Source organism: Schistocerca americana, unplaced genomic scaffold (genome assembly GCF_021461395.2).
Source record: "Schistocerca americana isolate TAMUIC-IGC-003095 unplaced genomic scaffold, iqSchAmer2.1 HiC_scaffold_13, whole genome shotgun sequence".
Classification (NCBI taxonomy): Eukaryota; Metazoa; Arthropoda; class Insecta; order Orthoptera; family Acrididae; genus Schistocerca; species Schistocerca americana.
In genome coordinates this window covers 27,436,017-27,461,761 of record NW_025725371.1, presented here as the reverse complement: position 1 = coordinate 27,461,761, position 25,745 = coordinate 27,436,017, and positions in this window count along the sequence as shown.

Below are 25,745 nucleotides of genomic sequence, written 5' to 3'. Positions count from 1 at the left end.
TTTAATTCCGATGTAATTTCAGTGTTTCATCGTCAACGTGTATGTAAAAGGAAAACATTGGACCTGCAGTGGTGTATCGGAAACTAAAACTGGTCTCACAGGAAAGGATCAAAGCACATACTCTAAGAAGTCTCACTCTTCTTGCACTTAAGGCGGCATTGGGCCTTTTGTATTTAATTCCGACGTAATATCAGTGTTTCATTGTCAATGTGTATGTAAAAGGAATACAATGAACCAACAGTGGTGTATCGGAAACTAATACTGGTCTCATAGGGAAGGATGAAAGCACAGACTCTTAGAAGTCTCACTCTTCTTGCACTTAAGGTGGCATTGTGCCATTTGCATGTAATTCCGATGTAATGTCAGTGATTCATCGTGAATGTGAATGTCCAAGGAATACATTGATCCTGCAGTGGTGTATCGGAAACTAATACTGGTCTCACAGGAAAGGATCAATGCACAGACTCTAAGAAGTCTCACACTTCTTGCACTTGAAGCTGAATTGTGCCTTTTGTATTTAATTCCGATGTGATTTTTGTGTTTCATCGTTAATGTGAAGGTCCAAGGAATACATTGAACCTGCAGTGGTGTATCGGAAACTAATACTAGTCTCACAGGAAAGGATCAAAGCACATACTCTAAGAAGTCTCACTCTTCTTCCACCTAAGGCGGCATTGGGCCTTTTGTATTTAATTCCGACGTAATATCAGTGTTTCATCGTCAATGTGTATGTAAAAGGATTACATTGAACCTGCAGTGGTGTATCGGAAACTAACACTGGTCTCATAGGAAAGGATCAAAGCACAGACTTTAACAAGTCTCACGCTTCTTGCTTTTAAGGCGGCATTGTGCCTTTTGTATTTAATTCCGACGTAATATCAGTGTTTCATCGTCAATGTGTATGTAAAAGGATTACATTGAACCTGCAGTGGTGTATCGGAAACTAACACTGGTCTCATAGGAAAGGATCAAAGCACAGACTCTAAGAAGTCTCTCTCTTCTTTCACTTAAGGCGGCATTGTGCCTTTTGTATGTAATTCCGATGTAATTTCAGTGTTTCATCGTCAATGTGTATGTCCAAGGAATGCATTGAACCTGCAGTGGTGTATCGGAAACTAACACTGGTCTCACAGGAATAGATCAAAGCACCGACTGTAAGAAGAGTCTCTATTCTTGTACTTAAGGCGAAATTGTGCCTTTTCTATTCAATTCCGATGCGATATCAGTGTATCATCGTCAGTGTGGAGGTCCAAGGAATACATTGAACCTGCAGTGGTGTATCGGCAACGAATACTGGTCTCACAGGGAATGCTCAAAGCACCGACTGTAAGAAGAGTCTCTATTCATGCACTTAAGGCGGCATTGTGCCTTTTGTATTTAATTCCGATGCGATTTCTGTGTTCCATCGTCAATGTTAAGGTCCAAGAAATACATTGAACCTGCAGTGGTGTATCGGAACCTAAAACTGGTCTCACAGGAAAGGATCAAAGCACATACTCTAAGAAATCTCACTCTTCTTGTGCTTAAGGCAGCATTGTGCCTTTTGTATTTAATTACGACGTAATTTCAATGTTTCAGCGTCCATGTGAAGGTCCAAGGAATACCTTGAATTTGCGGTGGTGTATCGGAAACTAAAACTTGTCTCACAGGAAAGGATCAAAGCACATACTCTAAGAAGTCTCACTCTTCTTCCACCTATGGCGGCATTGGGCCTTTTGTATTTAATTCCGACGTAATATCAGTGTTTCATTGTCAATGTATATGTAAAAGGAATACATTGAACCTGCAGTGCTGTATCGGAAACTAAAACTGGTCTCACAGGGAATGCTCAAAGCACCGACTGTGAGAAGATTCTCTATTCTTGTACTTAAGGCGGCATTGTGCGTTTTGTATTTAATTCCAATGTGATTTCTGTGTTTCATCGTCAATAAGATGGTCCAAGGAATACAAAGAACCAGCAGTGGTGTATCGGAAACTAATACTGGTCTCACAGAGAATGCTCAAACCACCGACTATGAGAACAACCTCTATTCTTGTACTTAAGGCGGCATTGTGCCTTTTGCATTCAATTCCGAGGGCATTTCTGTGTTTCATCGTCAATGTGAAGGTCCAAGGAATTCATTGAACCTGCAGTGGTGTATCGGAAACAAATACTGGTTTCACAGGGAATGCTCAAATCACCGACTGGAAGAAGAATCTCGATTCTTGTACTTAAGGCGGCATTGTGCCTTTTGTATTTAATTCCGATGCGATTTCTGTGTTTCATCGTCAACGTGAAGGTCCAAGGAATACTTCGAACCTGCAGCGGTGTATCGGAAACTAATACTGGTCTCACAGGGAATGCTCGAAGCACCGACTGTGACAAGAGTCTTTAATCTTGTACCTATGGCGGCATTGTGCCATTTGTATTTCATTCTGATGCGATTTCTGTGTTTCATCGTCAATGTGAAGGTGCAAGGAATACATTGAACCTGCAGTGGTGAATCGGAAACTAATACTGGGCTCACAGGAAAGGATCAAAGCACAGACTCTAAGAAGTCTCACTCTTGTTGCACTTAAGGCGGCATTGTGCCTGTTGTATTTAATTCCGATGTAATTTCAGAGTTTCATCGTCAATGTGAAGGTCCACGGAATACATTGAGCCTGCAGTGGTGTATCGGAAACTAATACTGGTCTCACAGGGAATGTTCAAGGCACAGACTGTAAAAAGAGTCTCTATTCTTGTACTTAACGCGGCGTTGTGCCTTTTGCATTTAATTCCGATGCGCTTCCTGTGTTCCATCGTCAATGTGAAGGTCTAAGGATTGCATTGAACCTGCAGTGGTGTATCGGAAACTAATACTGGTCTCACAGAAAAGAATCAAACACAGACACTAAGAAGTCTCACTCTTCTTGCGCCTAAGGCGGCATTGTGCCTTTTGTATTTAAATGCGATGTAAATACAATGTTTCATCGTCAATGTTTATGTCCAAGGAATACATTGAACCTGCAGAGGTGTATCGGAAACTAATACTGCTCTCACAGGGAATGCTTAAAGCACCGACTGTAAGGAGAGTCTCTATTCTTGTACCTATGGCAGCATTGTGCCTTTTATATTTAATTCCTATGCGATTTCTGTGTTTCATCGTCAATGTGAAGGTCCAAGGAATACATTGAACTTGCAGTGGTGTATCGGAAACTGACACTGGTCTCACAGGCAATGCTCAAAGCACCGACTCTAAGAGGAGTCTCTATTCTTGTACTTAAGGCGGCATTGTGCTTTTTGTGTTTAATTCCAATGCGATTTCTGTGTTTCATCGTCAATGTGATGGTCCAAGGAATACATTGAACCTGCAGTGGTGTATCGAAAACTAATACTGGTCTCACAGGGAATGCTCAAAGCACCGACTGTAAGAAGAATATCTATTCTTGTACTTAAGGCGGCATTCTGCGTTTTGTATTTAATTCCGATGCGATTTCTGTGTGTCATCGTCAATGTGAAGGTCAAGAGAATACATTGAATCTGCAGTGGTGTATCGGAAACTAATGCTGGTCTCACAGGAAAGGATCAAAGCACAGACTGTAAGAAGAGACTCTATTCTTGTACTTAAGGCTTCATTGTGCCGTTTGTATTTAATTCCGATGCGATTTCTGTGTTTCATCGTCAATGTGAATGTCGAAGGAATACATTGAGCCTGCAGTGGTGTATCGGAAACTAATACTGGTCTCACAGGGAATGCTCAAAGCACCGAATGTAAGAAGAGTCTCTATTCTTGTACTTAAGGTTGTATTGTGCCTTTTGTATTTAATTCCGATGCGATTTCTGTATTTCATCGTCAATGTGAGGGTCAATGGAATACTTTGAACCTGCAGTGGTGTATCGGAAACTAATACTGATATCACAGGAGAGGATCAAAGCACAGAGTGTAAGAAGAGTCTCTATTCTTGTACTTAAGGCGGAATTGTGCCTGTTGTATTTAATTCCGATGCGATGTCTGTGTGTCATCGTCAATGTGAAGGTCCTAGGAATACATTGAACCTGCAGTGGTGTATCGAAAACTAATACTGGTCTCACAGGAAAGGATCAAAGCACAGACTGTAAGAAGAGTCTCTATTCTTGTACTTAAGGTTGTATTGTGCCTTTTGTATTTAATTCCGATGAGATTTCTGTGTTTCATCGTCAATGTGAAGGTCCAAGGAATACATTGTACCTCCAGTGGTGTATCGGAAAATAATACTGGTCTCACAGGAAAGGATCAAAGCCCAGACTCTAAGAAGCCTCATTCCTCTTGCACTTAAGGCGGCATTGTGCCTTTTGTATTTAATTCCGATGTAATTTCAGTGTTTCATCGACAATGTGTATGTCCAAGGAATACATTGAACCTGCAGTGGCGTATCGGTAACTAATACTGGTCTCACAGGAAAGGATCAAAGCACAGACTGTAAGAAGAGTCCCTATTCTTATACTTAAGGTTGCATTGTGCTTTTTGTATTTAATTCAGATGCGATTTCTGTGTTTCGTCGTCAATGTGAGGGTCAATGGAATACATTGAACCTGCAGTGGTGTATCGGAAACTAATACTGGTCTCTCAGGAAAGGATCAAAGCACAGACTATAAGGAAAGTCTCTATCCTTGTACTTAAGGCTTCATTGTGCCATTTGTATTTTATTCCGATGCGATTTCTGTGTTTCTTCGTCAATGTGAATGTCGAAGGAATACATTGAACCGGCAGTGGTGAATCGGAAACTAATACTGGTCTCTCAGGGAATGCTCAAAGCACCGACTGTAAGAAGAGTCTCTATTCTTGTACTTAAGGCGGCATTGGCCATTTGTATTTAATTCTGATGGGATTTCTGTGTTTCATCGTCAATGTGAAGGTCCAAGGAATACATAGAACCTGCAGTGGTGTATCGGAAACTAACACTGGTCTCACAGTAAAGGATCTAAGAACAGTCTTTAGGAAGTCTCGCTCTTCTTGCCCTTAAGGCGGTATTGTGGCTTTTGTATTTAATTCCGATGTAATTTCTGTGTTTCATCGTCAATGTGTATGTCCAAGGAATACATTGAACCTGCAGTGGTACATCGGAAACAAATACTGGTCTCACAGGGAATGCTCAAAGCATCGACAGTAAGAAGTGTCTCTATTCTTGTACTTAAGGCTGCATTGTGCCATTTGTATTTAATTCCGATGAGATTTCTGTGTTTTATCATCAATGTGAAGGTCCAGGGAATACATTGAACCTGCAGAGGTGTATCGGAAACTAATACTGGTCTCACAGGAAAGGATCAAAGCCCAGACTCTAAGAAGCCTCATTCCTCTTGCACTTAAGGCGGCATTGTTCCTTTTGTTTTTAATTCCGATGCGATTTCTGTGTTTCATCGTCAATGTGAAGGTCCAAGGATTGCATTGAACCTGCAGTAGTGTATCGGAAACTAATACTGGTCTCACAGAAAAGGATCAAACACAGACTCTAAGAAGTCTCACTCTTCTTACACTTAAGGCGGCATTGTGCCTTTTGTATTTAATTCCGATGTAAATACAATGTTTCATCGTCAATGTGTATGTCCAAGGAATACATTGAACCTGCAGTGGTGTATCGTTAACTAATACTGGTCTCACACGAATGCTTAAATCACCGACTGTAAGGAGAGTCTCTATTCTTGTACCTATGACGACAATGTGGCTTTTGTATTTAATTCCTATGCGATATCTGTGTTTCATCGTCAATGTGAAGGTCCAAGGAATACATTCAACCTGCAGTGGTGTATCGGAAACTAATACTGGTCTCACCGGAAATTCTCAAAGCACCGACTGTAGGAAGAGTCTCTATTCCTGTTTTTAAGGCGGCATTGTGCCTTTTGCATTTAAATCCAATGTGTTTTCTGTGTTTCATCGTCAATGTGAAGATCCAAGGAATACATTGAAACAGCAGTGTTGAATCGGAAACTAATACTGGTCTAACAGGGAATTCTCAAAGCACTGACTGTATGAAGAGTCTACATTCTTGTTCCAAAGGCAGCATTGTGCCTTTTGTATTTAATTCCGATGCGATTTCTGTGTTTCATCATCAATGTGAAGGTCCAAGGAATACATTGAACCTGCAGTCGTGTATCGGAAAATAATACTGGTCTCACAGGAAGGGATCAAAGCCAAGACTCTAAGAAGCCTCATTCCTCTTGCACTTAAGGCGGCATTGTGCCTTTTGTATTTAATTCCGATGTAATTTCAGTGTTTCATCGACAATGTGTATGTCCAAGGAATACATTGAACCTGCAGTGGTGTATCGGAAACTAATACTGGTCTCACAGGAAAGGATCAACGCACAGACTGTAAGAAGAGTCTCTAATATTGTACTTAAGGTTGCATTATGCCTTTTGTATTTAATTCCAATGCGATTTCTGTGTTTCATCGTCAATGTGATTGTCAATGGAATACGTTGAACCTGCAGTGGTGTATCGGAAACGAATACTGGTCTCACAGGAAAGGATCAAAGCACAGACTGTAAGAAGAATCTCTATTCTTATACTTAAGGCAGCATTGTGCCTTTTGTATTTTATTCCGATGCGAATTCTGTGTTTCATCGTCAATGTGAAGGTCAAAGGAATACATTGAATCTGCAGTGGTGTATCGGAAACTAATACTGGTCTCACAGGAAACGATCAAAGCACAGACTGTAGGAAGATTCTCTATTCTTGTACTTAAGGTGGCATTGTACCTTTTGTATTTAATTCCGATGCGATTTCTGTGTTTCATCGTCAATGAGAATGTCGAAGTAATACATTGAACCTGCAGTGGTGTATCGGAAACTAATACTGGTCTCACAGGGAATGCTCAAAGCACCGACTGTAAGAGGAGTCTCTATTCTTGTACTTAAGGCGGCATTGTGCCTTGTCTATTTAATTCCGATGCGATTTCTGTGTTTCATTGTCAATGTGAAGGTCCAAGGAATATATTGAACCTGCAGTGGTGTATCGGAAACTAATACTGTTCTCACAGGAAAGGATCAAATCACAGACTCTAAGAAGTCTCACTCTTCTTGCACTTATGGCGGCATTGTGACTTTTGTATTTAGTTCCGATGTAATTTCAGTGTTTCATCGTCAATGTGTAAGTCCAAGGAATACATTGAACCTGCAGTGGTACATCGGAAACTAATACTGGTCTCACAGGGAATGCTGAAAGCATCGACAGTAAGAAGTATTTCTATTCTTGTACTTAAGGCGGCATTGTGCCATTTGTTTTTAATTCCGATGCGATTTCTGTGTTTTATCATCAATGTGAAGGTCCATGGAATACATTGAACCTGCAGTGGTGTATCGGAAACTAATACTGGTCTCACAGGAAAGGATCCAAGCACAGACTGTAAGAAGAGTCTCTATTTTTGTACTTAAGGCGGCATTGTGGCTTTTGTATTTAATTCCGATCCGATGTCTGTGTTTCATCGTCAATAAGAAGGTCAAAGGACTACATTGAACCTGAAGTGGTGTACCGGAAGCTAATACTGGTCTCACAGGAATGGATCAAAGCACATACTGTAAGAAGAGTATCTATTCGTGTTCTTAAGGCGGCATTGTGCCTTTTGTATTTAATCCGATGCGATTTGTGTGTTTCATCGTCAATGTTTACGTCCAAGGAATATATTGAACCTGCAGTGGTGTATAAATTAAACTAATATTGGTCTCACAGGAAAGGATCAAAGCACAGACTGTAAGAAGAGTCTCTATTATTGTACTTAAGGCGGAATTGTGCCTTTTGTATTTAATTCCGATGCGATTTCTGTGTTTCATCGTCAATGTGAATGTCGAACGAAAACATTAAACCTGCAGTAGTGTATCGGAAACTAATACTGGCCTCACAGGAAAGGATCAAAGCACAGACTCTAAGAAGTCTCACTCTGGTTGCACTTCAGGCGTCATTGTGGCTTTTGTATTTAATTCCGATGTAATTTCAGTGTTTCATCGACAATGTGTATATCCAAGGAATACATTGAACCTGCAGTGGTGTATCGGAAACTAATACTGGTCTCACAGGAAAGGATCAAAGCACAGACTCTAAGAAGCCTCCTTCCTCTTGCACTTAAGGCGGCATTGTGCCTTTTGTATTTAATTCCGATGTAATTTCAGTATTTCATTGACAATGTGTATGTCCAAGGAATACATTGAACCTGCAGTGGTGTATCGTAAACTAATACTGGTCTCACAGGAAAGGATCAAAGCACAGACTGTAAGAAGTGTCGCTATTCCTGTACTTAAGTCGGCATTGTGCCTTTTATATTTAATTCCGATGCGATTTCTGTGTTTCATCGTAAATGTGAAGGTCCAAGGAATACATTGAACCTGCAGTGGTGTATCGGAAACTAATACTTGTCTCACAGGAAAGGATTAAAGCACAGACTGTAAGAAGAGTCTATTCTTGTACTTATGGCGGCATTGTGCCTTTTGTATTTAATTCCGATGCGATTTCTGTGTTTCATCGTCAATGTGAGGATCAATGGAATACATTGAACCTGCAGTGGTGTATCGGAAACTAATACTGGTCTCACAGGAAACGATCATAGCACAGACTGTAAGAAGAGTCTCTATTCCTGTACGTAAGGCGGAATTGTGCCTTTTGTATTTAATTACGATCCGATTTCTGTGTTTCATCGTCAATGTGAAGGTCAAAGGACTACATTGAACCTGAAGTGATGTATCGGAAACTAATACTGGTCTCACAGGAAAGGATCAAAGCACAGACTGTAAGAAGAGACTCTATTCTTGTACTTAAGGCGGCATTGTGCCTTATGTATTTAATTCCGATACGATTTGTGTGTTTCATCGTCAATGTTTACGTCCAAGGAATACATCGAACCTGCAGTGGTGTATCGGAAACTAATACTGGTCTCACAGGGATTGCTCAAACCACCGACTGTAAGAAGAGTCTCGATTCTTGTACTTAATGCTGCATTGTGCCTTTAGTATTTAATTCCGATCCGATTTCTGTGTTTCATCGTCAATGTGAAGGTCAAAGGACTACATTGAACCTGCGGTGGTGTATCGGAAACTAATACTGGTCTCACAGGAAAGGATCAAAGCACAGACTCTAAGAAGTCTCACTCTTCTTGCACTTAAAGGGGCATGGTGCCTTTTTTATTTAATTCCGTTGTAATTTCAGTGTTTCATCGTCAATGTGTATGTCCAAGAAATACATTGAACCTGCAGTGGTGTATCGGAAACTAATACTGGTCTGACACTAAAGGATCAAACCACAGACTCTAAGAAGTCTCACTCTTCTTGCATTTAAAGCGGCATTGTGCCTTTTGCATTTAATTCCGATGTAATTTCAGTGTTTCATCGTCAATGTGTATGTCCAAGGATTCATTGAACCTTCAGTGGTGTATTGGAAACTAATACTGGTCTCACAGGGAATGCTCAAAGCACTGACTGTAAGAAGAGTCTCTATTCTTGTACTTAAGGCGGCATTATGCCTTTTGTATTTAATTCCGAAGAGATTTCTGTGTTTCATCTTCAATGTTATGATCGAAGGAATACATTGAACCTGCAGTGGTCTATCGGAAATTTAATACTGGTCTCACAGGTAATGCTCAAAGCAACGACTGTAAGAAGAGTCTCTATTCTTGTACTAAAGGCGGCATTGTGCCTTTTGTATTTAATTCCGATGCAATTTCTGTGTTTCATCGTCAATGTGAAGGTCCAAAGATTTCATTGAACGTGCAGTGGTGTATCGAAACCAATACTGGTCTCATAGGGATTGCTCAAAGCACCGACTGTAAGAAGAGTCTCTATTCTTGTACATAAGGCGGCATTGTGCGTTTTAAAATTTAATTCCGATGTAATTTTAGTGTTTCATCGTCAATGTGTGTGTACAAGGAATACATAGAACCTGAAGTGGTGTATCGGAAACTAATACTGGTCTCACAGGGAATGAACAAAGCACCGACTGTAAGAAGAGTCTCCATTCTTGTACTTAAGGCGGCATTGTGCCTTTTGTATTTAATTCCGATGCGATTTATGTGTTTCATCGTAAATGTGAAGGTCCGAGGAATACATTGAACATGCAGTGGTGTATCGGATACTAATACTGGTCTCACAGGGAATGCTCAAAGCACCGACTGAAAGAAGAGTCTCTATTCTTGTACTTACGGCGGCATTGTGTCTTTTGAATTTAATTCCGATGGAATTTCTGTGTTTCATCATCAATGCTAATGTCCAAGGATTACTTTCAGCCTGCAGTAGTGTATCGGAAGCTAATACTGGTCTCACAGAAAAGGATCAAAGCACAGACTCTAAGAAGTCTCACTCTTCATACACTGAAGGCGGCATTGTGCCTTTTGTATTTAATTCCGATGTAATTTCAGTGTTTCATCGTCAATGTGAAGGTCCAAGGAATACATTGAACGTGCAGTGGTGTATCGGAAACTAATACTGGTCTCACACGGAATGCTCAAAGTACCAACTGTAAGAAGTGTCTCTATTCTTGTATTTAAGGCGGCATTGTGCCATTTATATTCAATTCCGATGTGTTCTCAGTGTTTCATCGTCAATGTTTACGTCCAAGGAATACATTGAACCTGTAGTGCCGTATCGGAAACTAATACTGGTCTCACAGGGAATTCTCAAAGCACCGAGTGTAAGAATAGTCTACATTCTTGTACTTAAGGCGGCATTGTGCCTTTTGTATTTAATTCCGATGTAATTTATGTGTTTCATCGTCAATATGTATCTCCAAGGAATACATTGAACCTGCAGTGGTGTATCGGAAACTAATACTGGTCTCACACAAAAAGATCAAAGCACAGACTCTAAGAAGTCTCACTCTTCATGCATTTAAGGCGGCATTGTGCCTTTCGTATTTAATTCCGATGTAATTTCAGTGTTTCATCGTCAATGTGTATGTCCAAGGAATACATTGAACCTGGAGTGGTGTATCGGAAACTAATACTTGTCTCACAGGGAATGCTCAAAGCACCGACTGTAAGAAGAGTCTCTATTCTGGTACTTATGTTGGCGTTGCGTTTTTTGTATTTAATTCCGATGCGATTTCTGTGTTTCATCGTCAATGTGAAGGTCCAAGGAATACATTGAACGTGCAGTGGTCTATCGGAAACTAATACTGGCTCACAGGGAATGCTCAAAGCACCGACTGTAAGAATAGTCTCTATTCTTGTACTTTAGACGGCATTGTGCCTTTTGTATTTAATTCCGATGCGATTTTTGTGTTTCATCGTCAATGTGAAGGTCCAAGTAATACATTGACCCTGCAGTGGTGTATCGGAAACTAATACTGGTCGCACAGGGAATGCTTAAAGCACCGACTGTAAGAAGAGTCTCTATTCTTGTACATCTGACGGCATTGTGCCTTTTGTATTTAATTCCGATGTAATCTCAGAGTTTCATTGTCAACTTGTATGTCCAAGGAATACATTGAACCTGCAGTGGTGTATTGGAAACTAACACTGGTCTCACAGGGAATGCTCAAAGCACCGACTGTAAGAAGTGTCTCTATTCTTGCACATAAGGCGGCATTGTGCCTTTTACATTTAATTCCGATGAGATTTCTGTGTTTCATCGTCAATGTGAAGGTCCAAGGAGAACATTGAACCTGCAGTGGTGTATCGGAAACTATTACTGGTGTAACAGGGAATGCTAAAGTCACCGACTGTAAGAAGAGTCTCTATTCTTGTACTTAAGGCGGCATTGTGTCTTTTGTATTTAATTCCGATGCGATTTATGTGTTTCATCGTAAATGTGATGGTCCAAGGAAAACATTGAACCTGCAGTAGTGTATCGGAAACTAATACTGGTCTCACAGGAAAGGATCAAAGCACAGATTCTAAGAAGTCTCACTCTTCATGCACTTAAGGCGGCATTGTGCCTTTCGTATTTAATTCCGTTGTAATTTCAGTGTTTCATCGTCAATGTGTATGTCCAAGGAATACATTGAACCTGGAGCGGTGTATCGGAAACTAATACTGGTCTCACAGGGAATGCTCAAAGCACCGACTGTAAGAAGAGTCTCTATTCTGGTACTTAAGGCGGCATTGTGCCTTTTGTATGTAATTGTGATGTGATTTCTTTGTTTTATCGTCAATGTGAAGGTCCAAGGAAATACATTGAACCTGTAGTGGTGTATCCTAAACTGATACTGGTCTCACAGGGAATGCTCAAAGCACCGACTGTAAGAAGAGTCTCTATTCTTGTACTTAAGACCGCATTGTGCCTTTTGAATTTAATTCCGATGCGATTTTTGTGTTTCATCGTCAATGTGAAGGTCCAAGTAATACATTGAACCTGCAGTGGTGTATCGGAAACTAATACTGGTCGCACAGGGAATGCTTAAAGCACCGACTGTAAGAAGAGTCTCTATTCTTGTACATCTGACGGCATTGTGCCTTTTGTATTTAATTCCGTTGTAATCTCAGAGTTTCATTGTCAACTTGTATGTCCAAGGAATACATTGAACCTGCAGTGGTGTATTGGAAACTAACACTGGTCTCACAGGGAATGCTCAAAGCACCGACTGTAAGAAATGTCTTTATTCTTGTACTTAAGGCGGCATTGTGCCTTTTATATTTAATTCCGATGAGATTTCTGTGTTTCATCGTCAATGTGAAGGTCCAAGGAGAACATTGAACCTGCAGTGGTGTATCGGAAACTATTACTGGTGTAACAGCGAATGCTAAAATCACCGACTGTAAGAAGAGTCTCTATTCTTGTACTTAAGGCGGCATTGAGCCTTTTGTATTTAATTCCGTTGCGATTTCTTTGTTTTACCGTCAATGTGAAGGTCCAAGGAATACATTGAACGTGCAGTGGCGTTTCGGAAACTAATACTGGTCTCACAGGGAATGCTCAAACACCGACTGTAAGAAGAGTCTCTATTCTTGTACTTAAGGCGGCATTGTGCCTTTTGTATTTAATTCCCATGTAATTTCAGTGTTTCATCGTCAATGTTTACGTCCAAGGAATACAGTGAACCTGCAGTGGTGTATTGGAAACTAATCCTGATCTCACAGGGAATGCTTAAAGCACCAACTGTTAGAAGTGTCTCTATTCTTGTACTTACGGCGGCATTGTGCCTTTTATATTTAATTCCGATGTGTTCTCAGTGTTTCATCGTCAATGTTTACGTCCAAGGAATACATTGAACCTGCAGTGCTGTATCGGAAACTAATACTGGTCTCACAGGGAATGCTCAAAGCACCGACTGTAAGAAGAGACTACATTCTTGTACTTAAGGCGGCATTGTGCCTCTTGTATTTAATTCCGATGTAATTTATGTGTTCCATCGTCAATATATATGTCCAAGGAATACATTGAACCTGCAGTGGTGTATCGGAAACTAATACTGGTTTCACAGCGAATGCTCAAATCACCGACTGTAAGAAGAGTCTCTATTCTTGTACTTAAGGCGGCATTGTGCCTTTTGTATTTAATTCCGATGCGATTTCTGTGTTTCATCGTCAATGTGAAGGTCCAAGTAATACAGTGAACCTGCAGAGGTGTATCGGAAACTAATACTGGTCGCACAGGGAATGCTCAAAGCACCGACTGTAAGAAGAGTCTCTATTCCTGTACTTCAGGCGCCATTGTGCCTTTTGTATTTAATTCCGATGTAATCCCACTGTTTCATCGTCAATGTGTATGTCCAAGGAATACATTGAACCTGCAGTGGTGTATAGGAAACTAATACTGGTCTCACAGGGAATGCTCAAAGCACCGACTGCAAGAAGTGTCTCTATTCTTGTACTTAAGGCGGCATTGTGCCTTTTATATTTAATTCCGATGCAATTTCTGTGTTTCATCGTCAATGTGAAGGTCCAAAGAATACATTGAACGTGCAGTATCGGAAACTAATACTGGTCTCACAGGAAATGCTCAAAGCACCGACTGTAAGAAGAGTCTCTATTCTTGTACTTAAGGCGGCATTGTGCATTTTGTATTTAATTCCACTGCGATTTCTGTGTTTCATCGTCAATGTGAAAGTCCAAGGAATACATTGACCCTGCAGTGGTGAATCGCAAACTAAAACTGGTCTCACAGAGAATACTTAAAACACCGACTGTAAGAAGAGTCTGTATTCTTGTACATAAGGTGACATTGTGATTTTTGTATGTCATTCCGATGCGATTTCTGTGTTTCATCGTCAATGTGAAGGTCCAAGGAATACATTGAACCTGCAGTGGTGTATCGGAAACTAATACTGGTCTCACAGGGAATGCTTAAAGCACCGACCGTAAGAAGAGTCTCCATTCTTGTACTTAGGAGGCATTGTGCCTTTTTTATTTAATTCCGATGCTATTTCTGTGTTTCATCGTCAATGTGAAGATGAAAGGAATACATTGAACCTGCAGTGGTGTATCGGAAACTAATACTGGTCTCAAAGGGAATGCTCAAAGCACCGACTGTAAGAAGAGTCTGTATTCTTGTATTTAAGGCGGCATTTTGCCTTTTGTATTTATTTCCGATGCGACTTCTGTGTTTCTTCGTCAATGTGAAAGTCCTAGGAATATATTGAACCGGCAATGGTCTATCAGAAACTAATACTGGTCTCACAGGGAATGCTTAAAGCACCGACTGTAAGAAGAGTATCTATTCATGCACTTAAGGCGGCATTGTGCCTTTTGTATTTAATTCCGATGTAATTTCTGTGTTTCATCGTCAATGTGAAGGACCAAGGAATACATTGAACCTGCAGTGGTGTATCGGAAACTAATACTGGTCTCAAAGGGAATGCTCAACGCACCGACTGAAAGAAGAGTCTCTATTCTTGTACTTAAGGCGACACTGTGCCTTTTATATTTAATTCCGATGCGATTTCTGCCTTTCATCGTCAATGTGAAGGTCCAAGGAATACTTTGAAACTGCAGTGGTGTATCGGAAACTAATACTGGTCTCACAGGGAATGCTCAAAGCACCGACAGTAAGAAGAGTCTCTATTCTTGTACTTAAGGCGACATTGTGCCTTATGTATTTAATTCCGATGTGATTCCTGTGTTTCATCGCCAATGTGAATGTCCAAGGAATACATTGAACCTGCAGTGGTGTATGGGAAGCTAATACTGGTCTCACAGGAAAGGATCAAAGCACAGACTACAAAGTCTCACTCTTCTTGCACTTAAGGCGGCATAGTGCCCTTTGTATTTAATTCCGATGTAATTTCAGAGTTTCATCGTCAATGTGAAGGTCCAGGGAATACAATGAACCCGCAGTGGTGTATCGGAAACTAATACTGGTCTCACAGGGAATTCTCAAAACACCGACTGTGAGGTAATTCTCTATTCATGCACTTAAGTCAGCATTGTGCCTTTTGTATTTAATTCCGATGCAATTACAGTGTTTCATCGTCAATGTTTATGTCCAAGGAATACATTGAACGGGCAGTGGTGTATCGGAAACTAATACTGATCTCACAGGGAACGTTCAAAGCACCGACTGTAAGAAGAGTCTCCATTCTTGTACTTAAGACGGCATTGTGCCTTTTGTATTTAATTCCGAAGCGACATCTGAGTTTCATCGTCAATGTGAAGGTCCAAGAAATACATTGAACCTGCAGTGGTGTATCGGAAATTAATATTGAGCTCACAGGGAATGCTCAAAGCACCGACTGTAAAATGAGTCTCTATTCTCGAACTTGAGGCGGCATTGTGCCTTTTGTATTTAATTCCAATGCGATTTCTGTGTTTCATCTACAATGTGAAGATCCAAGGAGTACATTGAACCTGCAGTGGTGTATCGGACACTAATACTGGTCTCACAGGGAAGGATCAAAGCACAGACTCTAAGAAGTCACACTCGTCTTGCACTTAAGGCGGCATAGTGTCTTTTGTATATAATTCCGATGTAATTTCAGTGTTTCATCGTCAATGTGTATGTCCAAGGAATACATTGAACCTGCAGTGGTGTATCGGGAACTAATACTGGTCTCACAGGGAATGCTCAAAGCACCGACTGTAAGAAGAGTCTCTATTCTTGTACTTAGGGCGGCATTGTGTCTTTTGTATTTAATTCCGATGCGATTTCTGTGTTTCATTGTCAATGTGAAGGTCCAGGGAATACATTGAACCTGCAGTTGTGTATCGGAAACTAATACTGGTCTCACAGGGAATGCTTAAAGCACCGACCGTAAGAAGAGTCTCCATTCTTCTACTTAGGGGGCATTGTGCCTTTTTTATTTAATTCCGATGCTATTTCTGTGTTTCATCGTCAATGTGAAGATGAAAGGAATACATTGAACCTGCAGTGGTGTATCGGAAACCAATACTGGTCTCAAAGGGAATGCTCAAAGCACCGACTGTAAGAAGAGTCTGTATTCTTGTATTTAAGGCGGCATTTTGCCTTTTGTATTTATTTCCGATGCGACTTCTGTGTTTCTTCGTCAATGTGAAAGTCCTAGGAATAGATTGAACCGGCAGTGGTCTATCAGAAACTAATACTGGTCACACAGGGAATGCTCAAAGCACCGACTGTAAGAAGAGTCTCTATTCATGCACTTAAGGCGGCATTGTGCCTTTTGTATTTAATTCCGATGTAATTTCTGTGTTTCATCGTCAATGTGAAGGACCAAGGAATACATTGAACCTGCAGTGGTGTATCGGAAACTAATACTGGTCTCAAAGGGAATGCTCAACGCACCGACTGTAAGAAGAGTCTCTATTCTTGTACTTAAGGCGACATTGTGCCTTTTATATTTAATTCCGATGCGATTTCTGTCTTTCATCGTCAATGTGAAGGTCCAAGGAATACTTTGAAACTGCAGTGGTGTAGCGGAAACTAATACTGGTCTCACAGGGAATGCTTAAAGAACCGACAGTAAGAAGAGTCTCTATTCTTGTACTTAAGGCGACATTGTGCCTTTTGTATTTAATTCCGATGTGATTCCTGTGTTTCATCGCCAATGTGAATGTCCAAGGAATACATTGAACCTGTAGTGGTGTATGGGAAGCTAATACTGGTCTCACAGGAAAGGATCAAAGCACAGACTAAGAAGTCTCACTCTTCTTGCACTTAAGGCGGCATTGTGCCCTTTGTATTTAATTCCGATGTAATTTCAGAGTTTCATCGTTAATGTGAAGGTCCAAGGAATACAATAAACCCGCAGTGGTGTATCGGAAACTAATACTGGTCTCACAGGGAATTCTCAAAGCACCGACTGTGAGGTAATTCTCTATTCATGATTTTAAGTCTGCATTGTGCATTTTGTATTTAATTCCGATGCAATTACAGTGTTTCATCGTCAATGTTTATGTCCAAGGAATACATTGAACGGGCAGTGGTGTATCGGAAACTAATACTGATCTCACAGGGAACGCTCAAAACACCGACTGTAAGAAGAGTCTCCATTCTTGTACTTAAGACGGCATTGTGCCTTTTGTATTTAATTCCGAAGCGACATCTGAGTTTCATCGTCAATGTGAAGGTCCAAGAAATACATTGAACCTGCTGTGGTGTATCGGAAATTAACATTGAGCTCACAGGGAATGCTCAAAGCACCGACTGTAAAATGAGTCTCTATTCTCGAACTTGAGGCGGCATTGTGCCTTTTGTATTTAATTCCAATGCGATTTCTGTGTTTCATCTACAATGTGAGGATCCAAGGAGTACATTGAACCTGCAGTGGTGTATCGGACACTAATACTGGTCTCACAGGGAATGCTCAAAGCACCGACTGTAAGAAAAGTCTCTATATTCTTGTACTTATGGCGGCATTGGGCCTTTTGTATTTAATTCCGATGCGATTTCTGTGTTTCATCGTCAATGTGAAGGTCCAAGGAATACATTAAACCTGCAGTGGTGTATCGGACACTAATTCGGGTCTCACAGGGAAGGATCAAAGCACAGACTCTAAGAAGTCACACTCGTCTTGCACTTAAGGCGGCATAGTGTCTTTTGTATATAATTCCGATGTAATTTCAGTGTTTCATCGTCAATGTGTATGTCCAAGGAATACATTGAACCTGCAGTGGTGTATCGGATACTAATACTGGTCTCACAGGGAATGCTCAATTACCGACTGTAAGAAGAGTCTCTATTCTTGTACTTAGGGCGGCATTGTGTCTTTTGTATTTAATTCCGATGCGATTTCTGTGTTTCATTGTCAATGTGAAGGTCCTGGGAATACATTGAACCTGCAGTGGTGTATCGGAAATTAATACTGGTCTCACAGTGAATGCTTAAAACACCGACCGTAAGACGAGTCCCAATTCTTGTACTTACGGCGGCATTGTGCCTTTTGTATTTAATTCCGTTGCAATTTCTGTGTTTCGTCGTCAATGTGAACGTCCAAGGAAACATTGAGCCTGCAGTGGTGTATCGGAAACTAATACTGGTCTCACAGGGTATGCTCAAAGCACCGACTGTAAGAAGAGTCTCTATTCTTGTACTTAAGGCGGCATTGTGCCTTTTGTATTTAATTCCGATGTAATTTCTGTGTTTCATCGTCAATGTGTATGTCCAAGGAATACATTGAACCTGCAGTGGTGTATCTGAAACTAATACTGGTCTCACAGGGAATGCTCAAATCACCGACTGTAAGAAGAGTCTCTATTCTTGTATTTAAGGCGGCATTTTGCTTTTGTATTTAACTCCGATGCGATTTCTGTGTTTCTTCGTCAATGTGAAAGTCCTAGGAATAGATTGACCCGGCATTGGTCAATCAGAAACTAGTAATGGTCTCACAGGGAATGCTCAAAGCACCGACTGTAAGAAGCGTCTCTTTTCTTGCACTTAAGGCGACATTGTGCCTTGTGTATTTAACTCCGATGCGATATCTGTGTTTCATCGACAATGTGAAGGTCCAAGGAATACATTGAACCTACAGTGGTGTATCGGAGTCTAATACTGGTCTCACAGGGAATTCTCAAAGTACCGACTGTAAGAAGAGTCTCTTTTCGTGTACTTAAGGCGGCATTGTGCCCTTTGTATATAATTCCGATGTAACTTCTGTGTCTCATCGTCAATGTGAAGGTCCAAGGAATACTTTGAACCTGCAGTGGTGTATCGGAAACTAATACAGGTCTCACAGGGAATGCTCAAATCACAGACTGTAAGAAGAGTCACAATTCTTGTACTAAGGCGGTTTTGTGATTTTTGTAGTTAATTCCGATGTCATTTTTGTGTTTCATCGTCAATGTGAAGGTTCAAGGAATACATTGAACATGCAGTGGTGTATCGGAAACTAATACTGGTCTCACAGGGAATACTCAAAGCACCGACTATAACAAGAGTCTCTATTCTTGTAATTAAGGAGGCATTGTTCCTTTTGTATTTAATTCCGATGCGATTTCTGTGTTTCATCGTTAATGTGAGGTCCACGGAATACATTGAAACTTCAGTAGTGTATCGGAAACTAATACTGGTCTCACAGGGAATGCTCAAAGCACCGACTGTAAGAAGAGTCTATTCTTGTACTTATGGCGGCAATGTGCCTTTTGTATTTAATTCCGATTCAATTTCTGTGTTTCATCGTCAATGTGAAGGTCCGAGTTATGCATTAAACCTTCAGTGGTGCATCGGATTCTAGTACAGGTCTCACAGAAAACGGTCAAAGTATAGACTCATAGAAGAGTCTCTCTTCTTGTACATAAGACGGCATTGTGGCTTTTGTATTTAATTCCGATGCAATTTCTGTGTTTCATCGTCAATGTGAAGGTCCAATTAATACATTGAACCTGCAGTGGTTTATCGGAAACTAATACTGGTTTCACACGGAATGCTCATTGCACAGACTGTAAGAAGAGTCACTATTTGTGTACTTACGGCGGCATTTTGCCTTTTGTATTTAAATCCAATGCCAACTCTGTGTTTCATCGTCAATGTGTGGGACCAAGTAATACATTAATCCTGCATTGGTGCATCGGTATTTAAAACTGGTCTCACAGGGAATGCTCAAATCACAGACTGTAAGAAGAGTCACTCTTCTTGCACTTAAGGCGGCATTGTGCCTTTTGTATTTAATTCCGATGCGATTTCTGTGTTTTATCGTCAATGTGAAGGTCCAAGGAATACATTCAACCTGCAGTGGTGTATCGCAAACTAATACTGGTTTCACATTTAAGGATCAAATCACAGCCTCTAAGAAGTCTCACTCTTCTTGCTCTTAAAGCGGCATTGTGCCGTTTGTATTTAATTCCGATGTAGTTTCAGTGTTTCATCGTCAATGTGTAGGTCCAAGGAATACATTGAGTCTGCAGTGGTGTATCGGAAACTAATACTGGTCACACAGGGAATGTTCAAGGCACAGACTGTAGATGAGTCTCTGATCTTGTGCTAAGCGCGGTATTGTGCTTCTTGTATTTAATTCCGATGCGATTTCTGTGTTTCATCGTCAATGTGAAGGTCCAAGGAATACATTGAACCTGCAGTGGTGTATTGGAAACTAATACTGGTCTCACAGGGAATGCACAAAACACCGACTGTAAGTAGAGTCTCTATTCTTGTACTTAAGGCGGCATTGTGCACTTTGTATTTAATTCCGATGCGATTTCTGTGTTTCATCGCGAACGTGAGGGTCCAAGGAATACATTGAACCTGCAGTGGTGTATCGGAAACTATTACTGGTCTCACAGGGAATGCTCAAAGCACCGACTGTAAGAAGAGCCCATATTCTTGTAATTATGGCGGCATTGTGCCTTTTGCATTTAATTCCGAAGCGATTTCTGTGCTTCATCGTCAATGTGAAGGTCCAAGGAATACACTGAACCTGCAGTGGTGTATCGGAAACTGATACTGGTCTCACAGGAAAGGATCAAGGCACAGACTCTAAGAAGTCTTAGTCTTCTAGCACTTAAGGCGGCATTGTGCCTTTTGTATTTAATTCCGATGTAATTTCAGTATTTCATCGTCAATGTGTATGTCCAAGGAATACATTGAACCTGCAGTGGTGTATCGGAAACTAATACTGCTCTCAGAGGGAATGCTCAAAGCACCGACTGTAAGAAGTGTCTCTATTCTTGTATTTAAGGCGGCATTGTGCCCTTTGTATTTAATTCCGATGCGATTTCTGTGTTTCATCGTCAATGTGAAGGTCCAAGGAATACATTGAACCTGCAGTGGTGTATTGGAAACTAATACTGGTCTCACAGGGAATGCACAAAACACCGACTGTAAGTAGAGTCTCTATTCTTGTACTTAAGGCGGCATTGTGCTTTTTGCATTTAATTCCGCGTCGATTTTTGTGTTTCATACTCAATGTGAATGTCCAAGGGATACATTGAACGTGCAGTGGTGTATCGGAAACTAATACTGGTCTCACATCGAATGCTCAAAGCACCGACTGTAAGAAGAGTCTCTATACTTGTAATTAAGGCGGCATTGTGCCTTTTGCATTTAATTCCGAAGCGATTTCTGTGTTTCATCTTCAATGTGAAGGTCCAAGGAATACATTGAACCTGCAGTGGTGTATCGGAAACTAATACTGGTCTCACAGGAAAGGATCAAAGAATGGACTCTAAGAAGTCTTACTCTTCTTGCATTAAGGCGGCATTCTGTCTTTTGTATTTAATTCCGATGTAATTTCAGTGTTTCATCGTCAATGTGTATGTCCAAGGAATACATTGATCCAGCAGTGGTGTATCGGAAACTAATACTGATCTCACAGGGAATGCTCAAAGCACCGACTGTAAGAAGAGTCTGTATTCTTGTACTTAAGCCGGCATTGTGCCTTTTGTAATTATTTCCGATGCGATTTCTGTGTTTCATCGTCAACTTGATGTTCGAAGGAATACATTGAACCTGCAGTGGTGTATCGGAAACTAATACTGGTCTCACTAGGAATGCTCAAAGCACCAACTGTAAGAAGAATCCCTATTCTTAATCTTAAGGCAGCATTGTGCCTTTTGTATTTAATTCCGATCCCATTTCTGCGTTTCATCGTCAATGTGAAGGTCCAAGGAATACACTGAACCTTCAGTTGTGTATCGGAAACTAATACTGGGCTCACAGGGAATGCTCAAAGCACCGACTGTAAGAAGAGTCTCTGTTCTTGCACTTAAGGCGGCATTGTGCATTTTGTATTTAATTCCGATGTAATTTCAGTGTTTCATCGTCAATGTGTATGACAAGGAATACATTGAAACTGCAGTGGTGTATCGGAAATTAATACTGGCCTCACAGGGAATGCTCTAAGCACCAACTGTAAGAAGGGTCTCTACTCCTTTACTTAAGGCGGCATTGTGCCTTTTGTATTTAATTCCGATGCGATTTCTGTGTTTCATCGTCAATTTGCAGCTCCAAGCAATACATTGAACCTGCAGTGGTGTATCGGAAACTAATACTGGTCTCACAGGGAACGCTCAAAGCACCGACAGTAAGAAGAGTTTCTATTCTTGTACTTAAGTCGGCATTGTGCGTTTTGTACTTTATTCCGATGCAATTTTTGTGCTTCATCGTCAATGTGAAGGTCCAAGGAATACATTGAGCCAGCAGTGGTGTATCGGAAACAAATACTGGTCTCACAGGGAATGCTCAAAGCACCGACTGTAACAAGAATCTCTATTCTTGTACTTAAGGCGGCAATGTGTTTTTGTATTTAATTCCGATCCGATTTCTGTGTTTGATTGTCAATATGAAGGTCCAAGGAATACACTGAACCCGCAGTTGTGTATCGGAAACTAATACTGGTCTCACAGGGAATGCTAAAATCACCGACTGTAAGAAGAGTCTCTATTCTTGCACTTAAGGCGGCATTGTGCCTTTTGTATTTAATTCCGATGCAATTTCAGTGTTTCATCGTCAATGTGTATGACAAGGAATACATTGAAGCTGCAGTGGATTATCGGAAATTAATACTGGTCTCACAGGGAATATTCAAAGCACCGACTGTAAGAAGGGTCACTATTCTTGTACTTAAGGCGGCATTGTGCTTTTTGTATTTAAATCCGATGGGATTTCTGTGTTTCATAGTCAATGTGAAGGTCCAAGGAATACTTTGAACCTGCAGTGGTGCATCGGAAACTAATACTGGTCACACAGGGAGTGCTCAAGGCACAGACTGTAGAAGAGTCTCTAGACATGTACTTTACGCGGCATTGTGCTTCTTGTATTTAATTCCGATGCGATTTCTGTGTTTCATCGTCAATGTGAAGGTCCAAGAAATACATTGAACCTGCAGTTGTGTATCGGAAACTAATACTGGTCTCAAAGAAAACGATCAAAGCACAGACACTAAGAAGTCTCACTCTTCTGGCACCTAAGGCGGCATTGTGCCTTTTGTATTTAATTCCGATGTAATTTGAGTGTTCCATCGTCAATGTGTATGTCCAGGGAACACATTGAAACTGCAGTGGTGTATCGGAAACAAATACTGGTCTCACAGGGAATGCTCAAATCACCGACTGTAAGAAGAGTCTCTATTCTTGTACTTAAAGCGGCATTGTGCCTTTTGTATTTAATTCCGATGCGATTTCTGTGTTTCATAGTCAATGTGAAGGTCCAAGGAATACTTTGAACCTGCAGTGGTGTATCGGAAACTAATACTGCTCTCAGAGGGAATGCTAAAGCTCCGACTGTAAGAAGTGTCTCTATTCTTGTACTTAAGGCGGCATTGTGCCTTTTGTATTTAATTCCGATGCGATTTCTGTGTTTCATAGTCAATGTGAAGGTCCAAGGAATACTTTGAACCTGCAGTGGTGTATCGGAAACTAATACTGGTCTCAGAGGCAATGCTCAAGGCACCGACTGAGAGAAGTGTCTCTATTCTTGTACTTAAGGCGGCAATGTGCCTTTTGTATTTAATTGCGATGCGATTTCTGTGTTTCATCGTCAATGTGAAGGTCCAAGGAATACATTGAACCTGCAGTGGTGAATCGGAAACTATTACTGGTCTCACAGGGAATGTTGAAGCACCGAATGTAAGAAGAGTCTCTATTCTTGTAATTAAGGCGGCATTGTGCCTTTTGTATTTAATTCCGATGCGATTTCTGTGTTTCATCGTCAATGTGAAGGTTCAAGGAATACATTGAACCTGCAGTGGTGTATCGGAAACTAATACGGGTCTCACAGGAAATGCTCAAATCACCGACTGTAAGAAGACTCTCTATTCATGTACTTAATGCGGCTTTGTGCCTATTGCATATAATTCCGATGCGATTACTGTATTTCATAGTCAATGTGAAGGTCCAAGGAATACTTTGAACCTGCAGTGGTGCATCGGAAACTAATACTGGTCACACAGGGAGTGCTCAAGGCACAGACTGTAGAAGAGTCTCTAGACATGTACTTTACGCGGCATTGTGCTTCTTGTATTTAATTCCGATGCGATTTCTGTGTTTCATCGTCAATGTGAAGGTCCAAGAAATACATTGAACCTGCAGTTGTGTATCGGAAACTAATACTGGTCTCAAAGGAAACGATCAAAGCACAGACACTAAGAAGTCTCACTCTTCTGGCACCTAAGGCGGCATTGTGCCTTTTGTATTTAATTCCGATGTAATTTGAGTGTTTCATCGTCAATGTGTATGTCCAAGGAATACATTGAACCATCAGTGGTGTATCGGAAACTAATACTGGTCTCACAGGGAGTGTTCAAGGCACAGACTGTAGAAGAGTCTCTGATCTTGTACTTTACGCGGCATTGTGCTTCTTGTATTTAATTCCGATGCGATTTCTGTGTTTCATCGTCAATGTGAAAGTCCAAGGAATACATTGAACATGCAGTGGTGTATCGGAAAGTAATACTGGTCTCACAGGGAATGCTCAAAGCACTAACTGTAAGAGGAGTAACTATTCTTGTACTTAAGCCGGCATTGTGCCTTTTGTTTTTAATTCCGATGCGATTTCTGTGTTTCATAGTCAATGTGAAGGTCCAAGGAATACCTTGAACCTGCAGTGGTGTATCGGAAACTAATACTGGTCTCACAGGGAATGCTCAAAACACCAACTGTAAGAAGAGTCTCTATTCTTGTACTTAAGGCGGCATTGTGCCTTTTGTATTTAATTCCGATGCGATTTCTGTGTTTCATCGTCAATGTGAAGGTCCAAGGAATACATTGAACCTGCAGTGGTGTATCAGAAACTAATACTGGTCTCACAGGGAATGCTCAAAACACCGTTTGTAAGAAGAGTCTCTATTCTTGTACTTAAGGCGGCATTGTGCCTTTTGAATTTAACTCCGATGCGATTTCTGTGTTTCATCGACAATGTGAAGGTCCAAGGAATACATTGAACCTGCAGTGGTGTATCGGAGACTAATACTAGTCTCAGAGGGAATGCTCAAAGCACCGACTGTAAGAAGAGTCTCTATTCTTGTACTTAAGGCGGCATTGTGCCTTTTGTATTTAATTCCGATGCGATTTCTGTGTTTCATAGTCAATGTAAAGGACCACGGAATACTTTGAACCTGCAGTGGTGTACGGAAACTAATACTGTTCTCAGAGGGAATGCTCAAAGCACCGACTGCAAGAAGAGTCTCTATTCTTGTACTTATGATGGCATTGTGCCTTTTGTATTTAATTCCGATGCGATTTCTGTGTTTCATCATCAATGTGAAGGTCCAGGGAATACATTGAACCTGCAGAGGTGTATCGGAAACTAATACTGGTCTCACAGGGAATGCTCAAAGCACCGACTGTAAGAAGAGTCTCAATTCTTGTACTTAAGGCGGCATTGTGACTTTTGCATTTAATTCCGATTGGATTTCTGTGTTTCATAGTCAATGTGAAGCTCCAAGCAATACTTTGAACCTGCAGTGGTGTATCGGAAACTAATACTGCTTTCAGAGGGAATGCTCAAATCACCGACTGTAAGGAGAGTCTCTATTCTTGTACTTA